General features: G+C 42.1%; 1 protein-coding gene across 1 annotated transcript in view; it reads right to left on the bottom strand.

The window, feature by feature from the left end:
• The window catches only part of RBFOX1 (RNA binding fox-1 homolog 1), a 2526943-nt gene that overhangs the window by 2478622 nt on the left and 25161 nt on the right, over positions 1–23160 (bottom strand).

The following is a 23160-nucleotide window of genomic DNA, read 5'->3' as shown; positions in this document are numbered from 1 at the left end:
AGGAAGACTTGCTCCCCAGCCCTATCAAAGAGAACAGCTTTGGAAGGCAGACGTGGGACAAAAAAAGATGCAGTTTTCATCTGTATTGGGAAATATGAAAATAAAATTGTCAACTTGTTTAGTTAAAAAAAAAAAAAAGAAGAAGAAGAGAAAACAAGATATGGGGCTGCCATATGCAATACTGTGAATTACAAGGATCTTCCACTCTGGAGGCAAGTATTATCTTTGCTGAAGCCAGACCAACCAAACACACAGACCTTTTTATTTTTTTTAACGTGACTGTGTTTTATTTTACAATGTGTAATTCACTTTAGAAGGGCAAAGTACCTATCTGGGGAAGACTATTTAATTTCCTGCATTCATTTAGAATGTTGGCTAATGTTATTTTAAAGGGAAATAGCTCTAACAAGTGTGTGCCCCCCACATAGACACAGCTTATGAGTTCACAGGGCAAAGGAATTTAACAGCAGCCTCTTAATAGCTGGCCTTCTTTGCAGTGTGGAAATAAGCATCAGCATGTAAAAGACTGTATGTATTCAACAAATCTGACCCCCAGCAAAATTCAAATCTACAACTCATTTGCTTCCTAGGCTCCTGAAAACAATTCTGTCAAAGCTATTCAGAAATAAAATTAGCCAATCATTGTGCCCTGGGGACTCAGGACAAAGCAAGTCAACCACGGTCAGTGTGGAGTCTGCCGTACACAATTACATCCAGATCTACAGGACAACAAGTCCCTGCTCTGGTCCCTCCCCAGTCAGGCCCCCATTGCCTGGGCTGCTGCCAGAAGAAGCATTCAGGCACAAGTGCATTCAACAAATATTTATTTTATTGTATTGCCAGTGAGAGGGTTGTGGTTGATTAAGGTACATTAATGGATCCAGCTATTCATGTCCTCTCTGTATCTAAGACTCTGCCATTTGACTCCGCAGTTGCTCCCACTGAAGACTCAGAGTATGTTTCTCCAGCCCATAATGTTGGGTTTGGTCATGTGTCTAGCTTTGGCCAATGAAATATTAATCTGCGTGACCAAAAACTTGGAGAGTGTGTATTCACTTGTGCTCACTCACTCCTGCTATCACCATGAGAACAAACCCAGGCCAGCCTGCTGCTTCCAGCAGAAGATAAAAAACAACAAGAGCAAAGGAGAGTTTCCCAGACATGCTCATGCTGGATTAACCAATCCTCAGCTGACCCACAGAAACTTGAAAATAAATAACTGTTGTATTAAGCCACTAAGATTTGGAGTGACTTGTTATGGAGCATTCTGTGACAACAACTAACTGATACAAGGGTCACCATCATTTATCTCTGTAGAGTTTAACCAACTTTTAGTAGTTAGATGGAGATTTTAACCAATTTTTAATAGCTAGATGGAAATCTTCTAATTGCCTTTATTTACATTGAATAAGACTAGAGAGCTAGTTTGGCCTGACACTCTCAGTTACCTACCCAGAGATACTTTATTTCTTCTCCAACCTGCCCTAACCAACTTTTTTTTAAAACAGAGTCTCACTCTTTACCCAGGCTAGAGTACGGTGGCACAGTCAGAGCTTACGTTAACCTCAAAATCCTGGGTTCAAGCAATCCTCCCACTTCAGCCTCCTACATAGCTAGGACTACAGGTATGTGCCACCATGCCTGTCTAATTTTTTTATTTTTTGTGGAGACAGGGTCTCACTATGTTGCCCAGGCTGGTTACAAACTCCTGGCCTCAAGCGGCCCGCCTGCCTCAACCTCCCAAACTGCTAAGATTATAGGCATGAGCCACCCCACCCAGCCTCTTCTTCCTTTTTAATAGAACCCCTATTTCATTCTGATAGCAGGTTGCCTTGTTTTTTCCTTTTTTAGAAAAGAGTTGGCCTAGCCCCAGGAAATAAATTGTGACTTGTCTAAACAGGGTTGGCAAACTATAGACCAAGGGCCAAATCTGGCCCTCTGACTGTTTGCAGAAATTAAGTTTTATTGGAATAAAGCCAGGTCTACCCATTTATGCATTGTCTATGTATGCTTTTATGCTACAATGGCACCATTGGGTCACTGCAACAGAGGTTATATAGACCAAAAGCCTAAAATATTACCATTTGCCTCTTTATGGAAGAAGTTTGCCATTCCCTAGTCCAAGGTTTAGATTCTGAGCCTATCATTTTAGCCTAAGCCCCCTTACCAGTGACTGGTTCAAACTAATCTGCGATTCCATTCTGACTGTTCTACTGAGGAAATTCCCCTTTCTCCTCATGCAGAGCTGATATGGGTAAGATGTATTAATAGACTATATGGCTCAGGTTTTCTGAAAAATTCTTTTATCTAGAAACATATAAGAATATGCTGGTGTCTGAATACACCATTTAGGGGCCTGGAGATTGACTCACCCTGCCTCCAGAGCTAGTGCTCACACTTACTACTGAGAGGTCTGAGGATACGCCTGCCCACCCACCACTAGAACCTGCACACATCCTCTGGGGAACTAGAGATCAGCCTGCCACACACACCATCCAGGAACCCAGTGGCCCACCTGCCCAAACCTGGCCCACTGCTGCCACTGCCAGCAACCAAAGAAGCCACCTGGAGGCCCAGGGATTGGCCCACCCAGACAGGCTATCATCAGTGCCCACATCCGCTGCCCATGGTTCCAAGCACTGACACACCTGGCCCACCACCACTACCACTGATGCTAAAGGACAAAACTTTGTGGTATCCCCATCCCCAGCAAAGCCTTACCACAGCCTCCAATAACAACTGCAGTCTGAGTCACTGAATAACTCACAGACACCACTGAAGCCAATTACAGCTGCAGCAATCACATGCAGACTATACCACTGCACCCACCCAGAATCAAAGCCAAAGTACTCTACTCAATGAACACTGTAGATACACGTATAAGAAAAGGTCCTTCCCCTATAAAAGCCAATCCATAAAACTGGAAGAAGTGACTGTTATGTCAGATGCACAGAGAGTCACATAAGGACACAAGAAATATGAATAAGAAAACATAACGCCTCCAAAGAAGCACAATAATTCTCCACCAACAGATTCCAATGAAAAGAAAATCTATGAAATGCCTGAAAAAAAAATCAGAATAATGATATTAAAGAAACTCAGTGAGATGCAAGAGAACACAGATAATGAATAAAAAAAAAAAATCAGGAAAACAATTCATGATCTGAATCAGAAATTCAACACAGACAGCCTTACAAAGAACCAAACACAAACCCTAGAAGAAATCATTTAAAGAAATATAAAATATAATTGACCACTTTACAATAGACTAGATCAAGCAAAACAAAGAATTTATGAACTTGAAGACAGGTCTTTTAAAATAACCCCCTCAGACCAAAAAAAAAAGAAAGAAATATCTTCCACCAGATACCCTAAATAATCTCTCTCAAGTTCAAAATTCCACAAATCTCTAGGGCAAGGGCAAAATGCCACCAGTCTCTTTGCTAAAACGTTAACAGAAGTCACCTTTGCTCCAGTTCCCAACAAGTTCCTCATTTCCATCTGAGACCACCTCAGCCTGCACTTTATTGTCCATATCACCATCAGTATTTTTGGCAAGTCTCTAGGAAGTCTCTTCCAAACTTTCCCACATTTTCCTGTCTCCTTCTGAGCCCTCCAAACTGTTCTAACCTCTGCCTGTTACCCAGTTCCGAAGTCACTTCCACATTTTCAGATATCTTTCAGTAACACCCCACTTCTGGTACCAATTTACTGTATTAGTCCATTTTCACATAGCTGATAAAGACATATTCAAGAATGGGAAATTTACAAAAAAAAGAGATTTAATGGACTTAGAGCTCCATATTGCTGAGGAGGCCTCACAATCATTGCACAAGTTAAAAAGACATGAGTCATATCTTACATGGATGGCAGCAGGCAAAGAAAGAGCTTGTCCAGGGGAACTCTTCTTTTTAAAACCATCAGATCTCATAAGTTTTATTCACTATCACAAGAATAGCATGGGAAAGATCTGCCCCCTTGATTCAGTTACTTCCCACTAGGTCCCTCCCACAACATGTGGGAATTCAACATGAGATCTAAGTGGGGACATAGCCAAACCATATCAAAAGGATATACAAAAAAAAAATCACATCATGTGTCTTCTCAGACCACAATGGACTAAAACTTGAAATCAATAACAAGAAGAAATTTGGAAACTATACAAATACATGGACATTAAACATGTTCTTAAATGACCATTGGGTCAATGAAGAAATTAAGATGGAAATCAAAAAATTTCTTTAAACAGAAAATGGAAACACATAATGCAAAACCTATGGGATACAGCAAAAGCAATAGCAAGAGGGAGGTTTGCAGCAATAAATGCCTGCATCAAAAAAAAAAAAGGAAAGACTTCAAATAAACAATCTAATGATGTGCCTCAAGGAACTCAAAAAGCAAGAACAAACCAAACTCAAAATTATCAGAAGGAAAAAAATAATAAATATCATAGCAGAACTGAATGAAATAGAAACAAAAAAGAAATGCAAAGGATCAACAAAATAAAAGTTGTTTTTTGAAAAGTTAAACAAAACTGATAAACCACTAGCTAGGCTAACCAAGAAAAAAAGAAAGGAGACCCAAATAAATACAATCAGAAATGAAAAAGGAGACATTACAACTGTTACCAAAGAAATAAAAAAGCTCATTAGAGGCTACTGTGAAAAACGATATGCTAACAAAATGGAAAACCTCGAGGAAAGCGATAAATTCCCAGACATATACAACCTACCAGGATTGAACTAGGAAGAAACAGAAAACCTGAACCAACCCAGAATGAACATCAAGTTTGAATCAGTAACAGAAAGTCTCCCCACAAAAGAAAGCTCTGGACCAGGATTTTACGCTGAATTCTACCCAATTTATGAAGAAAAACAAACATCAATTCTTCTCAAACTGTTCCCAAAAACTGAAGAGGAGGGAATTCTTCCTAACTCATGGTATAAGGCCAGCATTACCCTGATACCCAATCAAGAAAAGGACACGACATAAAGAGAAAATACAGGCCAATATTCCTAATAAACACAGATGGAAAAATTTTCAGCAAAATACTACCACGGCAAGTCTAATGATGAATGAAGAAGATAATACACCATGATTAAGTGGGATTCACCCTGGGAATGAAAAGATGGCTCAACATACACAAATCAATATATGCGACACATCACATCAACAAGACGCTGGTCAAAAACCATCTGATCATCTCAGCAGATACAGGAAAATCACTCAGTAAAACTTACCATTCCTTCATGATGAAAACTCTCAACAAATTAGGCATAGGAGTATACTTTAACATAATAAAAGGCATATATGATAAATCTACAGCTAACATTATACTAACTAGGAAAAATTAAAAATTAGCCTTTCCTCTAAAAACTGGAACAAGACAAGGATGCCCACTTTCATCACTCCTATTCAATACATAATGGAAAGCCCAAGCCAGAGTGATCAGACAAGATAAATAAATAAAAGCCATCCAAACTGGACAAGAGGAAGACAAACTGTCTCACTTTGCAGATGACATGATCATATACTTCTATATAGAAAAGCCTAAAAACACCACCAAAAAACTCTTAAAATGGATAAATTAACCTGTAACCCCAGCACTTTGGGAGGCCAAGGTGGGCAGATCACCTGAGGTTGGGAGTTTGAGACCAGCCTGGCCAACATGGTGAAATCCTGTCTCTACTACAAATATAAAAATTAGCCAGGCATGGTGGTAGGCACCTGTAATCTCAGCTACTTGGGAGGCTAAGGGAGGAAAATTGCCTGAGCCCAGGAGGCAGAGGTTGCAGTGAGCCAAGATTGCACCACTGCACTCCAGCCTGGTAACAGAGAGACACTCCTTAAAAAAATAAAAATAAAAAACATTTTTTAAAAAAAACACGATGAATAAGTTAATTCAGTAAAGTTTCTGGACACAAAAATCAACATACAAAAATCAGTAATGTTTCTATATACTAGTAGCAAACTAGCTAAAAAAGAAATCTAGAAAGCAATTCTATTTACAATAGCTACAAAAATAAAACAAAATACTTAGGAATAAACTCAACGAAGACGGGAAACAAAAACCTCAACAATGAAAACCACAAAACACTGATGAAATAAACTGAAAAGGACACAAACAAATAGCAAGGTATATCATGCCCATGAATTGGAATAATTAATATTGTTAAAATTACCGTACTACCAAAAACAATCTAGAGATTCAGTATAATTCCTATCAATTATATTCTTCACAGAAACAGGAAAAAAAAAAAACTTTAAAATTCATATGGAACCACAAAAGATCCCAAATAGCCAAAGCAATACTGAGCAAAAACAACAAAGCTAGAAGCCTCACACTACCTGACTTTAAAATATAGTGCAAAGCTACGGTAACCAAAACAGCATATATTGATATTAAAACAGATGCATAAACAAAGGAAATAGACTAAAAAATCCAAAAACAAATCTACATATTTACAACTAATTGATTTTCAAGAAACAAGTCAATAACATACATTGAGGAAAGGATACACAGAAGACTAAAACTAGACCCTTATTTCTCATCACATACAAAAATAAGCTCAAAATCAATTAAAGGCTTAAATGTAACAGCCACAACTAAAAAACTTTCATCTCAAGCATTTGTCCTGTGTTTTCCTCTAGTAGTTTTTTAGTTGTAGCTCTTACATTAAGTCTTTAATTGATTTTGAGTTTTTGTGTTGCTCAGACTTAAAAAATACAAGCAACACAAACAAAAACAGACAAATGGGATTATATTAAACTAAAAACCTTCTGCATATCAAAGGAAACAATCAACAGAGTAAAGAGACAACACCCCTCCCTTACACTATATACAAAAATTAACTCAAGATGCTTCAAGGCTTAAATGTAAAACCCATAACTATAAAAATGCTGGGAGACAACCTAAGCAATACCATCAGGACATAGTCATGGTCAAAAACTTCATGATGAAGATGCCAAAAGCAATTGCAACAAAAGCAAATGCAAATTTTGCTGCTGCAAACATGTGTGTGCAAGTGTCTTTTTCTTATAATTACTTCCTTTCCTCCAGGTAGATACCTAGTATTTAGTACTGTGATTGCTGGATCAAATGGTAGATCTATTTTCAGTTCTTTAAGGAATCTCCATACTGCTTTCCATAGTGGTGGTACTAGCTTACATTCCCATCAGCAATGTAAAAGCATTCTCTCTTCACCACATCCGTGTTAATATCTATGATTCTTTTTATTGTATACATGGTATCGCATACTGGTTTTTATTTGCATTTTTCTCATAGTGGTGTTGAGTATTTTTTCTTATGTTTGTCAGCCATTTGTATATCTTCTTTTGAGAATTGTCTATTCATGTCTTTAGTCCATTTTTTGATGGAATTATTTGGTTTTTTTCTTGCTGATTTGAGTTCCTTATAGATTCTGGACATTAGTCCTTTGTGAGATGCAGTCTGTGAAAATTTTCTCCCACTCTGTGGGTGATCTGCTTACTCTGCGGATTATTTCTTTCACTGTGCAGAAGCCTTTTAGTTTAATTAAGTCCCATCTATTTATCTTTGTTTTACCTGCATTTGCTTTTGGGTTCTCTGTCATGAACTCTTTGCCTAAGCCAATCTCTAGAAGGGTTTTTCTGATGTTATCTTCTAGAATTTTTATGGTTTCGGGACTTAGATTTAAGTCTTTGATCCATCTTGTATTGATTTTTGTATAAGGTGAGAGATGAGGATCCAGTTTCATTCTTTTACATAGGACGTGCCAATTATCCCAGTACCATTTGTTAAATAGGGTGTACTTTCCCTACTTTGTTTTTGTTTGTCAAAGATCAGCTGGCTCCCAGAATTTGGCTTTATTTCTGAGTTCTCTATCCAGTTCACTGGTCATGTACCTACTTTTAAACCAGTACCATGCTGTTTTGGTATCTATGGCCTTGTAATATAGTTTGAAATTGGGTAATGTGATACCTCCAGATTTTTTCTTTTTGCTTAGTTGTGCTTTGGCTATGCAGGCTCTTTTTTGGTTCCATATGAATTTTAGCATTATTTTTTCTAGTTCTATTAAGAATGATGGTGGTATATTGATGGGGATTGTATTGAATTTACAGATTCCTTTTGGCAGTATGGTCATTTTTACAATACTGAGTCTACCCATCCATGAGCATGGAATGTGTTTCCATTTGTTTGCATCATCTATGATTTCTTTCAGCAGTGTTGTGTAGTTTTCCTCATAGAGGTCTTTCACCTCCTTGGTTAGATACATTCCTAAGTATTTTATTTTTACAGCTGTTATAAAAGGGTTTGATTTGATTCTCAGCCTGGTCGCTGTTGGTGTATAGCACTGCTACTGATTTGTGTACACTGATTTTGTATCTTGATAAAAGAATTCACTGTGTATTTCTAAATAGCAAGATGATTTGAAATATTCCCGACACAAATAAATGATCAATGTTTGAGGTAATAGCCTAAAGACCCTGATTTGATTATTACCCATTGTATGTATGTACCAAAATCTCACATGGACCCCATAAATGTGTACAATTATTCTCTATCAAAAAACTTGAAAGACAAGAAACACAGAGGAATACACTGTCCCTCTTCCTTGCTGTCTCTGGATGTTGTCACATGAGGACTTGACAAGAGGATTGTGGCAGCCTCTGTGACCAAGAGCAGAAGGCAGCAGCAGCACAGAAACCTCAAATGAGAAACCTAACATCTCAAGCTACTAATTTAGCCAACCTTGCGATCAGCTATCTCTGATCTTAGTGCATGAGATGATAAGCCCCCACTGTTCAAGTTTGGTGGCTATCAATTGCTGCACAATAGAAGTCAATGAGACTTCCTCCTCCTACATCCCCTACCACACTGTGACATGCCCATACAGTCACAGAAAGAAAGGGAAGCAGTGGGTAAAGAGACCTGGCTGGCTTTGCCAGAGGCAGGTCTTACCTGTCCTGCTTGCCCTAAAAAAGCCTGGTGCCTATGCAAGTGACTGTGGCCCCTGTGGCCATATGCTAGGCAAAATTATCCATCCACTAATACATGAACATGGCAAAAATACAGTCGGAATTTTCTCAGTCTAGCCAATAAAGTCCACTCTTCCTCTTACCAAGGAGGAGACATATGAAAAAGGTAGAGAGACTTGGAAGCTTTCATCCTAACTCATTCTTCTTTAATTGTTTGGGTTTGGGTTTGGGTTTGGGGCTGGGGTTGGGGTTGGGGTTGGGTTGGGTTGGTTTGGGTTTAGTTTGGTTTGGTTGAGATCGAGTCTTGCTCTGTCACCCAGGCTGGAGTGCAGTGGTGCAATCTTGGCTCACTGCAACTTCCACCCCCTCGGTTGAAGTGATTCCCATGCTTCGGCCTCCAGAGTAGCTGGGACTACAGGCACACACCACCATGCCTGGCTAATTTTTGCATTTTTAGTAGAGACAGGGTTTCACCATATTGGTCACATTGGTCTCAAATTCCTGGCCTCAAGTGATCTGCCCACCTCAGCCTCCGAAAGGGCTGAGATTACAGGCATGAGCCACCAAACCCAGCCACCTAACTCACTCTTGAGAAGCCAGAAGTGATGCCGGAACTTTCTTCATCTGTGGATTAAAGAGGGAAAAGTTGAGAGAACACTAGGCATGAGAGACCCAGCAATGGAAATGTCTATATGGAACTTCTGTTTGCAGCCAGTAGAAACTGCATTTCTAGGCACCAGGTTTAAAAGCAAAAACTTGGAGTCACGTCTGTTACCATTCTCCTACCCCACAAACCAGAGAGGGAATACATTTTGCTCCAGCACACCCGGATGTAGGAAATGTCACATTCCTATTTCTGTAACTCCAGTTAAATCTGCTCTCAGTCCCTGGATGCCTGGCAGGTGGAGAATTCAATCTTGTTACCAGCGCTCCTTACATAAGAATGCTGGGCTTACACACTGTTGGAAAGCCAGGTAGGAACTACATGCCCCGAACTCTCCATTCTCGTAGCTGCTCATGATCCATCAACCTTTGGGGGCCACCTGCTGTAAGAAGACCTTCACGGCGTCGTTCCACTGAACCATAGGCTCCGCCCCGGGGATCCTGACTATAACAGGTCTCTACTATACACAGGACCTCACAAAAACCTTCTCTTAATCTTGACTTCCTCTGAGATCCAGCCACTTCCTGCTTCTCACCTTAAATGCAGATAACAGCTGCTTCCCAAAGTTTCAAACCTTGGGGATTGTCCAGCCAAATTCTCCTCAGACACCAAAGCTTCACCTTCCCACTTCAGGGAAATGATGCAAGAGCATCTGAGATCTTTGGACTCCCAATTCTGGCCTCTATTTGGGGTGAGCTGAGAGTGGGAATGAGAGTCTCTTGACCAAGTGCTATGTCTGTCTCATTCATCATTATATTGTCTCCAATGCCTGGCACATAGTAGGCACTACAGACTGACACACAGTAGGTGCTATTAGTGTCTGTATAATGGAACTCTTGTGAAGCTAATAGCAGAAAATGCCAAGCCACAGGATGGAAAACCAACCACCAGGGAAAAAAAAAAAAGGTAAGCAGTCATGGCTTTGAGCTCTAAACACACAGGGCACAGCCCAAGTCTGGCCAATTTTAATACAACAGTCATTTTGCCTCCAAACAAACTGGCACTGGTACTGGAAACCTCCCTCTGTCTCTTAAATAGAACCAGTTTCTCTCTAAGTAAGCAGCACTTCTCCCCAGTGGCAGTACCCATCCCACTGCCACCAGCAAAGGACTGCATCCAGGAGCCAAGAATTTGATAGTTTAAATAGTATCTTTTACAGGAAAAAACAAAACATCTGCATCAATCTGGAACTACCACCACTTTCCAGAGGCCGAATCCCATTTGTAGAGTCACCTTTCAGTGGGCTCAACTACATACTTCTGGGATTTACTGAAGAGAAGAGTAAAGGTTGTCTGCAAAATAAAGGAACCCAGGCTCGGAATTCCCAGAGCAATCCATGACAGAGGAGGTGAGTAAAAAAGGAGGGGTGACGTCAACGGAGACAAGTCAATGAGGTGGCCCACACCAAGCAAGGAGCATGGGACCCTCTCCATGGCCCCACAGCTGAAATGAAGTCAACAGAACCCATCAATGCTTGGTGTAAGTGGTGTATGCTCCTGGAAATCAAAGCAGGGACCACATTGCAGGTCAGTAGGGTCAGGGATAGACGTAGCAGTTATGGACTTGTATGCCCTGGAGGTTGGGATGATTCTGAGATATTGAATCCCTACATCGATCTCAGTAGAAATCTCAGGTAGGGCTTCCACATTCACGGCCCACAGACTCTGTGGGCCTGAGAGCAACAGCCTCGGGGCATATCCCAGCTCCATCAATCCCAAGGGGGGCTTTGAACAAGTTACTTATTTTTTTAACTATTATTTTAACTGACAGGTCACAATTGTACACATTTATGTGATGTTTATTATTTTAATTGACAGGTCATAATTGTACACATTTATGTGATGTTTTGATATGTGTATACAATGCAGAATGTTTTGATCAAGCTAATTAACATGCCCATCACCTAATTTACTAATAATTTTTATAGTGAGACATTTAAAATGTACCTCTTAGTTATTTTGAAAGATACATTATTATTGACTATAGTCACCCTGCTGTGCTATAGATTTCAAAGCATATACTCCAGTAACCCAGCTTCTGGGTATAGACCAAAAACAAACTGAAGTCAATATGTGGAAGAGATCTCTACACGCCCATGTTCACTGCAGCACTATTCACAACACCCAAGACAGAGAACCAACCTAAGTGTCCATCACCGGATGAAAGGATAAGAAAATGTACCATATACACCCAATGGAATACTATTAACCCTTAAAAAAAGAAAGAAATCAGCTGGGTGCGGCGGCTCACGCCTGTAATCTCAGCACTTTGGGAGGCCGAGGTGGGTGGATCACGAGGTCAGGAGTTTCTGAGACCAGCCTGGCAATATGATGAAACCCTGCCTCTACTAAATACAAAAATTAGCAAGGCCTGGTGGTAGACACCTGTAATCCCAGCTACTAGAGAGGCTGAGGTAGGAGAATCACTTGAACTCAGGAGGCGGACGTTGCGGTGAGCCAGGATCATTCCATTCCACTCTAGCCTGGGCGACAGGAGCAAGATCCCATCTGAAAAGAAACCCTCCCTAAAAAAAATAGAAAAGAAATCCTGTCATGTTCAACAACATGGATGAACTTGAAAGACACTGTGTTAAGTGAAATAAGCCAGGCACAGAAAGACAAATACTGCATGATCTTACTTATCTGTGGAATCTAAAGAAGCTGAACTCACAGAAATAGAGAGTAAGACAGTGCTTATCAGGGGCTGGGGTGGAGGAAAGGTAGGGGATAGGAGATATTGCTCAAAGGGTATAAAGTTTCAGACAGGAAGGATTAGTTGTGAACAAGCTAAGCTCTGCAAGCTCAGTTTCTCATCTGTAAAGCAGGGACTTATCATAAACCTTCTAAGCCTTCTAAGGATGTTACTGTGAGAGCAGGAGATGACATTCAGCACAATACCTAACGCATGGTGAGTTCTCCTTAGGCTTGAACCTTCGTCGTCATGACCTCTACACCTCAGGACAGAAAGGTTCGCAGCCAGTGTCTCAGTTCCCAGTGAACAGTGAATCCCAGAAGAGGCTGAACAGCAGAATCCCTTGGGGACACCCAGCCCTACTGAGTCAGAATCAACAGAAGTAGAGCCCGGGTATGTATGTAAGTATAAGAAACAGGGTCGCGCTCTGCAGCCCAGGCTGGAGTGCAGTGTCACAATCATAGTTCACTGTAGCCTCCAACTACTCCTGGCCTCAAGGAATCTTCCCACCTCAGCCTTCAGAGTAGCTGAGACTACAGGCCCATGCCACTAAGCCTGGATACTTTTTTTGGTGTTTTTTTCTCATTTTTTGAGACAGAGTCTCACTCTGTTACCCAGCTGGTGTACAGTGGTGCAATCTTGGCCCGCTGCAACCTCTCTGTCTCCCGCATTCAAGCGATTCTCGTGTCTCAGCCTCCTGAGTAGCTAGGATTACAGGCATGCACCACCATACCAGGCTAATTTTGCTTTCTTTATTGTTGTTTATTGCTTGTTTTTCACAAATAGGACTTTCTGTTTGCTACTATTTTAAGTCTGAACTTTAAACAGATTCTTGGACTGGTGGTTCACATCCAACAGCTCGTTCAACTTTAGCACGTGTCTCGTCCCCAGTGGCTTTTCCACAACTACTACCTTCCCCATGAAGCTCCATGCCTTTTCCCAGTCCAAACCTAGGCTTCTTCAGCTATTTTTACTTTTTTTTTTTTTTTTTTTTTTTGAGACAGAGTTTGGCTCTGTCACCCAGGCTAGAGTGCAGCTGCGTGATCTCAGCTCACTGTGACCTCCGCCTCCCGGGTTCAAGTGATTCTCCTGGCTCAGCCTCCCAAGTAGCTGGGACTACAGGGGCATGCCACCACGCCCAGCTAATTTTTTTGTACTTTTAGTAGAGACAGGGTTTCACCATGTTGGCCAGGATGGTCTCAACGTCCTGACCTCGTGATCCACCTGTCTCGATCTCCCAGAGTGCTGGGATTACAGGCATAAGCTACTGTGCCTGGCCATCACCTTTACTTCTCTAATGAAGACATCATGGAGAAGATAAATTGGCAAGCCTTTTCTACGTCTTTTCCAATGTTGTCTGGAATCACTTTATTGACCACTTCTGTCAAGTCATTTGTCTGCACCTCTCAGGTCATGATTTCCATCATCTTCTTCTGGATTTGGGGGACCCGCTGGTGCTGAGCCTAAGAGGTCTTCCGTACCTGATTGTTACATTTTTTAGTAAAACCAACACAGAACAGACCAAAGAGGTAACATCGGTAGTCTTGACATCAACATGACCTTCAATCACTGTTGAACATTTTTCAACCACAGAATATATTTTGTCACAGGTGAGATCCATGCCATGGAAGTCAGGCGGTTTTTGCCCTGAATAGCTTCAATAATCAGCTTGAATTTTCCAAATACAGCTTCAATATTCTGCAAATCAGCAAGATTCACTTCAAACACACGACCCTTGAGACCATCAGATGCAATGTGGCTTCGTTGGGTCCTGGGGACGAGCGTCTTTCCACTATTTCTTATACTGAACACAGCAGGTACTTTTATACCACACCAATTTTTCTTAGAAAGTGGATCAACTATTTTCTTAACTCCCTTTTTGCCGCCTTTCATAAGGCGCTTGTTCTTGACAACTGCTATGGTGCTGCTCAGAGCACCAAAAGGCTAAATTTTCTATTTTTGGTAGAGACAGGATCTCACCATGTTACCCAGGCTGGTCTCAAACTCTTGACCTCAGGTGCTCTGCCCACCTCAGCCTCCCAAAGTGCTGGGATTACAGGCGGGAGCCACTGCACCCAGATGGTATTTGTTTTTTGTTGTTGTTGTTTTAGTTTTGTTTTGTTTTGTTTTGTTTTGTTTTGTTTTGTTTTTTGTAGAGACAGGGTCTTGCCATGTTGCCAAGGCTGGTCTGGAACTCCTGGCCTCAAGCAATCCTCCCCCACCACAGCCTCCCAAAGCACTGGGATTTCAGGTGTGAGCCAACATACCCAGCCTGGAATCTATTTTTAAAGCCCAACAAGTGATGAATAAAAATGCAACTTGGGCGGGCTCTTTTTTTCTTTATATTTTTTACACTTCAGTGGCTTTAAATATATTCAGAGGTATATGCAAACATTACTAGTCAATTTTTAGAACATTTCATGACCTCAAAAAGAAACCTCATACCCTTTAGCTAACACCACCTATCCTCCCATGCCCCTACCTGCCCTAAGCAATCACCAACTGACTTCCTAGTTCTATAGATTTCCATCTGAATGAAATCATGTAGAATGTGATCTTTTGTCTGTTTTCTTTCACTTAGGTTGTTTTCAAGGTTCATCCACACCGTAGGATATGCAAGTATTTTGCTCCTTTTCATGATCAAATAGTATTCCACTGTGTGGGTAGACAACATTCTGTGTATCTCTTCATCTGGTGATAGGCATTTGGATTAATTCCGTCTTTGGGTTATTATGAGTGCTGCTACTGTAATTACTCATGTACAAGTTTTTGTGTGGATGTGTGCTTTCATTTTTGAATAGGCACATCTCCAAGGAAGACATAAGAGTGGCTAATAAGCACATGAAAAGATGCTCAATGAAATTCACTATCAGGGAAACGCAAATCAAAACCTCAATGAGATACCATTTCATACCCATAAGGCTGGCTAGAATCAAAAATACAGAAAATATGCCTGGGGAGGTGGCGCATGCCTGTACTCCCAGCACTTTGGGAGGCCGAGGTGGGTGGATCACCTGAGGCCAGGAGTTTGAGACCAGCCTGGCCAACACGGTAAAACTCTGTCTCTACCAAAAAAATACAAAAGTTAGCCAGGCATGGTGGCAGTTGCCTACAATCCCAGCCACTCAGGAGGCTGAGGCAGGAGAATCACTTGAATCTGGGAGGCAGAGGTTGCAGTGAGCAGCGATTGTGCCACTGCACTCCAGCCTGGGCAACAGAGCGAGACTGTCTCAAAAAAAACAGAGAAAATAACAAATGTTCTGAGGATGCAGAGAAACTGGAACTTTCATATACTGCTGGTGGGAATTAAAATGGTGTCGCCACTGTGGAAAACAGTTTAACAACTTCTCCAACAATTCTACATAGAGTTACCAAATGACCCAGCAATTGTACTCTTAGGTATAGGCCCAACTTGGGCTCTTTTACTCTATGGAAAATGAACTATGGGCACTTGGCAAGAACAAAGAGGGAGACAGACAGGAACGGTGCCGTAAGTGCGCACTGACTGATCTCCAGTGCACATGGCTCCTAAATGACTTCATCAGTTGCTCATGAAGAAATCACCCTCTGCTCCAATCGTTGGGGAAGAAGTGTGGGTTGGGCCTGGTGAGTCATGGTAAGACTGACCGCTAAACTTCATGAATGATGGAGGGGATCTGCAAGTATAATCTTGACTGTACTATATTTTTCATTTTACCCACTGTCTTTGAAATCCTAACTCTTGACTAAGAACTTTCCTGTACCTTTTTTTTTTTTTTTTTTTTTTTGAGACGGAGTTTCACTCTTGTTACCCAGACTGGAGTGCAATGGCGCGATCTCAGCTCACTGCAACCTCCGCCTCCTGGGTTCAGGCAATTCTCCTGCCTCAGCCTCCTGAGTAGCTGGGATTACAGGTACGCACCACCATGCCCAGCTAATTTTTTGTATTTTTAGTAGAGACGGGGTTTCACCATGTTGACCAGGATGGTCTCGATCTGTTGACCAGGATGGTCTCGATCTCTTGACCTCGTGATTCACCCGCCTCGGCCTCCCAAAGTGCTGGGATTACAGGCTGGAGCCACCGCACTCGGCCTTTCCTGTACTTTTTATTGACTCAAAGTAAATTACCAGTTCTACATAGTCCAAAGATGATTTGCTGAGAAACAAATCTCTCACAAAAAAAAAAATGCTGAGAATATGGGCATACTGTACGGCAAATTTTGCAGGATGAACACAAACTGCATTTATATGTAGGAAGCACAATACATTTTCATGAGTTTAAAAAAAAAAAGTGTTCTTCATTCTACTGAGGCTGCAGGATGAGGCCAATCAAGGTGCTTGCCCAGCCAGACCTTGGACTCTTAGCTAATTTGTGTTAGACTCAACTCTGATGGGGTCTGTATCTCAGTCATCTTTTTTTATTTGAGACAGAGTCCTGCTCTGTCCCCCAGGCTAGACTGCAGCGGCTTGATCTCAGCTCACTACAACCTCTGCCTTCCAGGTTCACGCGATTCTCCTGCCTCAGCCTCCCAAGTAGCTGGGACTACAGGTATGCACCACCACGCCTAGCTAATTTTTGTATTTTTAGTAGAGACGGGGTTTCACCATGTGGGCCAGGTTGTTCTCAAACTTCTGACCTCAAGTGCTCTGCCTGCCTTGGCCTCCCAAAGTGCTGGGGTTGTAGGTTTGAGCCACCATGCCTGACCTCAATCATCTTTTTATTCTCCACACCTGGCAAGTTCTAGGTACACTGTGGCTCCATACAAGTTTGTTGAATAAACAGGAGACAGATAGAAAGTGGGAACTCTGGAAGTAGAGATAATTCCAGAAATTGTGGGTATTTCCCAGAAACTGTCACTGAATTCCTCAGTCTTGCCAGAGTTTCTCTATTTCAACTCAAACCTTACTACGGGCCTGGGCACAGGGGTCACGCCTGTAACCCCAGCACTTTGGGAGGCTGAAGTGGGCAGATCACTTGAGGCCAGGAGTTTGAGATCAGCCTGGCCAACATGATGAAACCCTGTCTCTACTAAAAAACAAAAATTAGACAGGCGTGGTGGTGTGCACCTGTAATCCCAGCTATTTGGTGGGGGCTGAGACACAAGAATCACTTGAACCCAGGAGACAGAGGCTGCAGTGAGTCAAGATTGTACCACTGTACTCTAGCCTGGGCAATAAAACAAGACTGTCTCAAAAAAAAAAGAAAAGAAAAGAAATGAGGGGCCGGGCGCGGTGGCTCACGCCTGTAATCCCAGCACTTCGGGAGGCCGAGGCGGGTGGATCACGAGGTCAAGAGATCGAGACCATCCTGGTCAACGTGGTGAAACCCCGTCTCTACTAAAAATACAAAAAATTAGCTGGGCATGGTGGTGCGTGCCTGTAATCCCAGCTACTCAGGAGGCTGAGGCAGGAGAATTGCCTGAACCCAGGAGGCAGAGGTTGCGGTGAGCCGAGATCGCGCCATTGTACTCCAGACTGGGTAACAAGAGCAAAACTCCTTCTCAAAAAAAAAGAAAACAAAAGAGAAAACCTTATGTGTGGGCCTTGTTACAGAATTAATGTTTATATATGGACAATATGTACACAGATGTATGTAAAGAGCATGAGTCATCCACAAGATTTCAGCAAAGTCCATTTAGAAAGCTCAACGCTTTGGGCTTCCACTTGCTTTGCTGCCTCTGTCCTCAGAAGGAGGCATCATCCTTCCATGCAACTAGCAAATCCTTTATGCACAGATGTACACAAACAACACACTCCTATCCTTGGCTATGGCACCGTGAAAGCCTCCTCATGGTGGCCCTGCGGTCATTTCAGAGCAGTTCCAATTAAGGTGATCAGCTTTCATGCCAATCATTCTACAAATCACTCCTCTCATGATCAATTTTTCTAAATGCTTTATTGAATTATAATTTTCACAAAGAAATGTGCACATATAAGAGGTCAACAAAGTAATATTCTTACAAACCAAAAATACTGGCCAGGCGAAGTGGCTCATGCCTGTAATTCCAGCACTTTGAGAGGCCAAGGTGAGCAGATTGTTTGAGCCCAGGAGCTCGAGACCAGCCTGGGTAACGTAGTGAGACCTCCATCTCTACAAAAAATAAATACAAAACTTAGGCAAGCATGGTGGCACATGCCTGTAGTCCCAGCTACTCGAGAGGCTGAGGTGGGAGGACTGCTTCAGCCCAGGAGGCAGAGGCTACAATGAGCTATGATGGTGCCACTGTGCTCCAGCCTGGGTGATGGAGCAAGATCCTGTCTCAAAAAGAAAAGAAAAAGAAGAGCATCATCATATTAACCAACACCCAACTCAAGAAACACGTTACAGCCCCTCTAGGGATACTCCTAGGGCCTCTTCCATCTCTGCTCACCCCTGACTACTAACCCCTCCACCCAAGTCACCTGACACTGTACTTATGAAAGCGGCAGTTCTCAGATGGGGGCTATTTTGCCCCCCTGGGGACATGAGGCAATATCTGGAGACACTGTGGGCTGTCACTACTTGGGGGAAGTTGTGTTACTACATCCAGTAAGCCCAGGGATGCCGCTCAATATCCTAGGATGAACAGGGAAGCCCCACACATACAACAGAGAAATCACTAAGCCAAAATGTCAGCGGTACCGTAGCTGAAATCCTGACATACAGAGAATCACACAGTATCTGCTCTTTTGTGCTCGGGATCTCTCTCATTCTAATCATTTCATAAGAAACAGAAATGTCACTTGGAGGCAGGTAGTCCAAAACAAAGAAAATCCAGTTTGTTTGGGTTTTTTTTAATAAGCCTGGTACCTTTAGAGCTAGGATTTGGTTTCCATTCTTTCTGTCTCATTTTCAAGTGATTTTTCTTCAAATGGCATCTGCTGGGCTCAAGGCCCCAAGATCTCCACAAAGCTGAGATTCACATGGGAATTTTGCGCACACCCACACAGGTATACACTGCCGTTTACATGCAGACATCCACCCACAGATACACACATCCGGAGACACACACATAACCAAAGACAGAAAGCAAACTCCACCATAAAAGCACAGTCCCCCAAAAAGCAGAAATGCACCATTCACTCCAGAGACGCACCTATTTGTTTAATTCAGCCTCTGATAGTGAAGTGGTTGCCAAGCCCAGCTCTGAAAGTCTTCCCCCTCTAGGAAAGAGAGATGGATTTTTTCTTTACTCAAGAATATAGATCTTTAAAAAAAAAACACACACACACACACTTCTGCATCTCAAAGCAGGCTCTACCTCCCGAGCTACACATATTGATCAGCATTTTATTGTCAATTTTCTTTTATTTGAACTGGAGAAAAATATAATCTAATTATGTTATTACTGACAGTTGGGAATCAGTCACACTAAATTCAATTCTCTGTGTTTGCATGATTAAAGTGTTTAATTTGGGGGGCAACAAAGCAGAAGCAATGGTCATGTTTTAATACAATTAGTACAGAATATATCTAAGGGGTTCAAGCATCACTGTAACAAGAAGCCCATTCTGCAGTAAAAAAAAAAAAAAGGATTCTACCACTAGGATCCAGTCAGGGTGGTTCATGGCTGCACTGTTCTATCAATGCCTCTTCAAGAGTCCATGGAACGTGGAACAGAAAAGACTGAAATATTCCAAGTCTTGGATAAGCTTCTATAAAGGGGTGTGAGGAGCTGATAAAATAACCTGGTGTTCAGAGACATCCCACACTGTGGTTCTCTAAGCTACAGATTCTCAGATTTTTTCTCTTTTATAAACCAGTAAAAATATTTTTTTAATTTGAGAACCAACATAAGGTTGCTATTTTTCTTTTTGGTAAGGAACTTTTTTAAACTACCAGTTTCACACACACACACACACACACACACACACACACACACACACATTCCACCATGATGGGTCAGAATAGGTTAGGTTTTGCTGCAATAACAGCTCCTAAATCTTGGTGACTTCAAACATCAGAAGTTGTTTTTCTCACTCATGCTACATCTGCATTGCATGTCAAGAAGCAGGGAGGTGTAGGCTGTTCTGTTTCCCATCAAACTTGCTCTAGGACTAAGGCTAATGGAGGCTGCACCACCTGGAGTATCACCAGCCAGGAACAGAGGGAGAAGGATGCTGGAGAGCCCTGTACTAGGAATTAAATGCTCCAGGCTGGAAGTCGCGCACTGCGCTTCTGCCTCCAGCCTGTTGGCCAGTACTAGCCACATCCCCTCCCACCACACTGCCATGCATACAAAGACAGGAGAAGCAGATACATTACAAATTGCTACCCCATGGCATTTCAGAAAAGAGAAAAAAATGCAAATATAAAAATATTTTAATAGAATATAAATGATTTCAGAATAAAGAACAATCCCCTAAAAAGGACAGTTGGTGGTCTTTCATCAATAGGAATATTTCTGTGACATTTTCTCTGTTTCCACCACACTGCCATGCATACAAAGACAGAAGAATCAGATACATTACAAATTGCTACTCCATGGCATTTCAGAAAAGAGAAAAAAAATATGCAAATATAAAAATATTTTAATATTATTTCAGAATAAAGAACAATCCCCTAAAAAGGATAGTTGGTAGTCTTTCATCAATAGGAACATTTCTGTGACATTTTCTCTGTTTTGTTTTCTTTTTTCATCTTATCCTTGACCCAAGAACATTTTATACAGATGGTCCAAAGAACACCATTTAGGGACCACTGCTCTAATCAGATGATAAAAAAGGCCCCAAGAACAGTCTCCTTAGCACAGGCCCACAGCAGGGCCGGGGCGACCATGTTCTCACCATGAGCGAGCAGACATCCACCTGCAGCATCCTCACATCCCAGCATCAAACAGTGGATCTTTACAGCTTGATTCTAATGCTCTCTCTCTGATCTTCGTCATCACTGTAAAGCTCTCTGGCCTCAAGATCTAACATCCCCATTCTACCTACATCCTGCAACTGTTCACCTTCTCCTGCCTCCTCATCCCTCTAAACTTCTCTTCACAACCTTGTGTTTCCTTCTTGCTTTACCTTCCTGCTCAGCTTGGACCTTACGGTCACCTTTTTCTTGTAATGTGCTCCTAAACTTGTTCTTCCCTACCTCCAACCACACCCACCTGGAAAATCTCCATACCACATTGATGACTGGTCCTGTAACTGCACAAGGGCTGCTGAATGATACTGGAAAGAATCACAACATTGATTTGGTAGTTCAACTAAATAATCTCACCATCCGGGTTAGATTACACCTGTAATCCCAGCACTTTGGGATGCCAAGGCGGGTGGATCACGGAGATACCAGTCTGACCAATATGGTGAAACCCCGTCTCTACTAAAAACACAAAAAAATTAGCCAGGCGTGGTGATGCATGCTGGTAATTCCAGCTACTTAGGAGGCTGATGCAGGAGAACGGCTTGAACCCAGGAGGTGGAAATTGCAGTAAGCCGAGATTGTGCCACTGTACTCCAGGCTGGGTGATCGAGCAAGACTCCATCTCAGAAATAATAATAATCATCTCACTATCCAACTCTAGGGTAAACTTCAGTTCAGCAATGTTTTTAAGCATCACAAATAAATTCCAAACTATATTTGCTATAACAATTGACTTTAAATCTCTTCCATATCTCAAAGTCCCCCAAACCCATCCCTAGGGGTTTCAGAGCCCACTCAGAACTGAGTTCTCTCAACTCACCTCCACCTCACCCCCAGATCGCTGTATCTTGACCCTCTTCCTCTCCCATCTTATAAGGAGAAGCATCCTTCTCCTTTCCCAAGCTACCTTCTCCACTTGTGCCTCATGTGAGACCTCCCTTTATGACCCATTCCCTTGGCACTCCCATGACTCACCACCTTCACTCATCATTTGACTCACACGTATTTTGCACGATGTATGTGCCAGGCGTTTAACATATGATCATGCTTAAGTCTCCACATGCTAATAAGAAAAACCTTGATTATCCCTGCTATGCCCTCAAGTCATTACCCTCGCCCTCCTTTCCTATATTCTCAAATGTTGTTGATACTCATCAATCCCTTTGATGCAGATGTCTCTGAAGTTTGCATCCTATTAGGTTGGCGCAAAAGTAATTGTGGGTTTTGCCATTAAAAATAACGGCAAAAATAGCAATTATTTTTTGTATCAGCCCAGTATGTTTTCTCCTTCTACCAGACTTTCTCTCTGAGCCCCTCATCACCTGCAACTACCTCCTCCATGCAGCTGATTCCCAGATCTGTATGATTCTATTTAAAGCCCATTTCCCATCTTTCTGGGCTAGAACTGCAGAAGCCCAATTAGACTTCATGCCACCAGTTCCCCTCCACCACCACCACCATCACTGTCACCACCATCACCAACACCATTACCACTGTCACCACCACCATCACCCTGCCATTGTTAGCAAAACCATCTCTTGAGTGGAGCTGCAAGATTTTTAATGATCTCCCACTCCCCAGCAAGCTAAGTTCAGACTCAGCCTAGAATTAAAGATCCTCCAGATATGGCCCCAACTACCTTCCAACCCTCGTCCCGGGTCCATCCTTCTGATGCGTCCTTCATTGGCGTTAAAATGGAGTGATTGCTTTTTGTTTTTTTTTGCATACTCCTGGTATTTTCCCACAAATACAATTTTCACCTCTTGAATACTGCCAAGGATTCCTCATGCTACACAAAGTGAAATCCAAACTCTCTATCAGGACCCCAGTCTCCCCAACCCCTCTTTGCACTTTTCTGCCTCCATGTTTTTCCTTGGGTCGTCTTTTCCTCTAAGATAACCTTGTGTATTAGTCTAGGTTCTCCACAGAAAGAGCACAGAGATAGAAATAGAGCTATTTAGAGAGAAATGGAGAGATGGATTTGTTTAAGGGATGGCTCACATGGTTTATGGAGGCTAAGGAGTCCCAG

The sequence above is a fragment of the Aotus nancymaae genome, unplaced genomic scaffold (genome assembly GCF_030222135.1).
Source record: "Aotus nancymaae isolate 86718 unplaced genomic scaffold, 86718_ANA_hifiasm-v0.15.2.pri h1tg000049l, whole genome shotgun sequence".
Taxonomy (NCBI): domain Eukaryota; kingdom Metazoa; phylum Chordata; class Mammalia; order Primates; family Aotidae; genus Aotus; species Aotus nancymaae.
The sequence above is the reverse complement of the archived record's forward strand: the minus strand, read 5'-3'. Positions and strand labels throughout refer to the sequence as shown.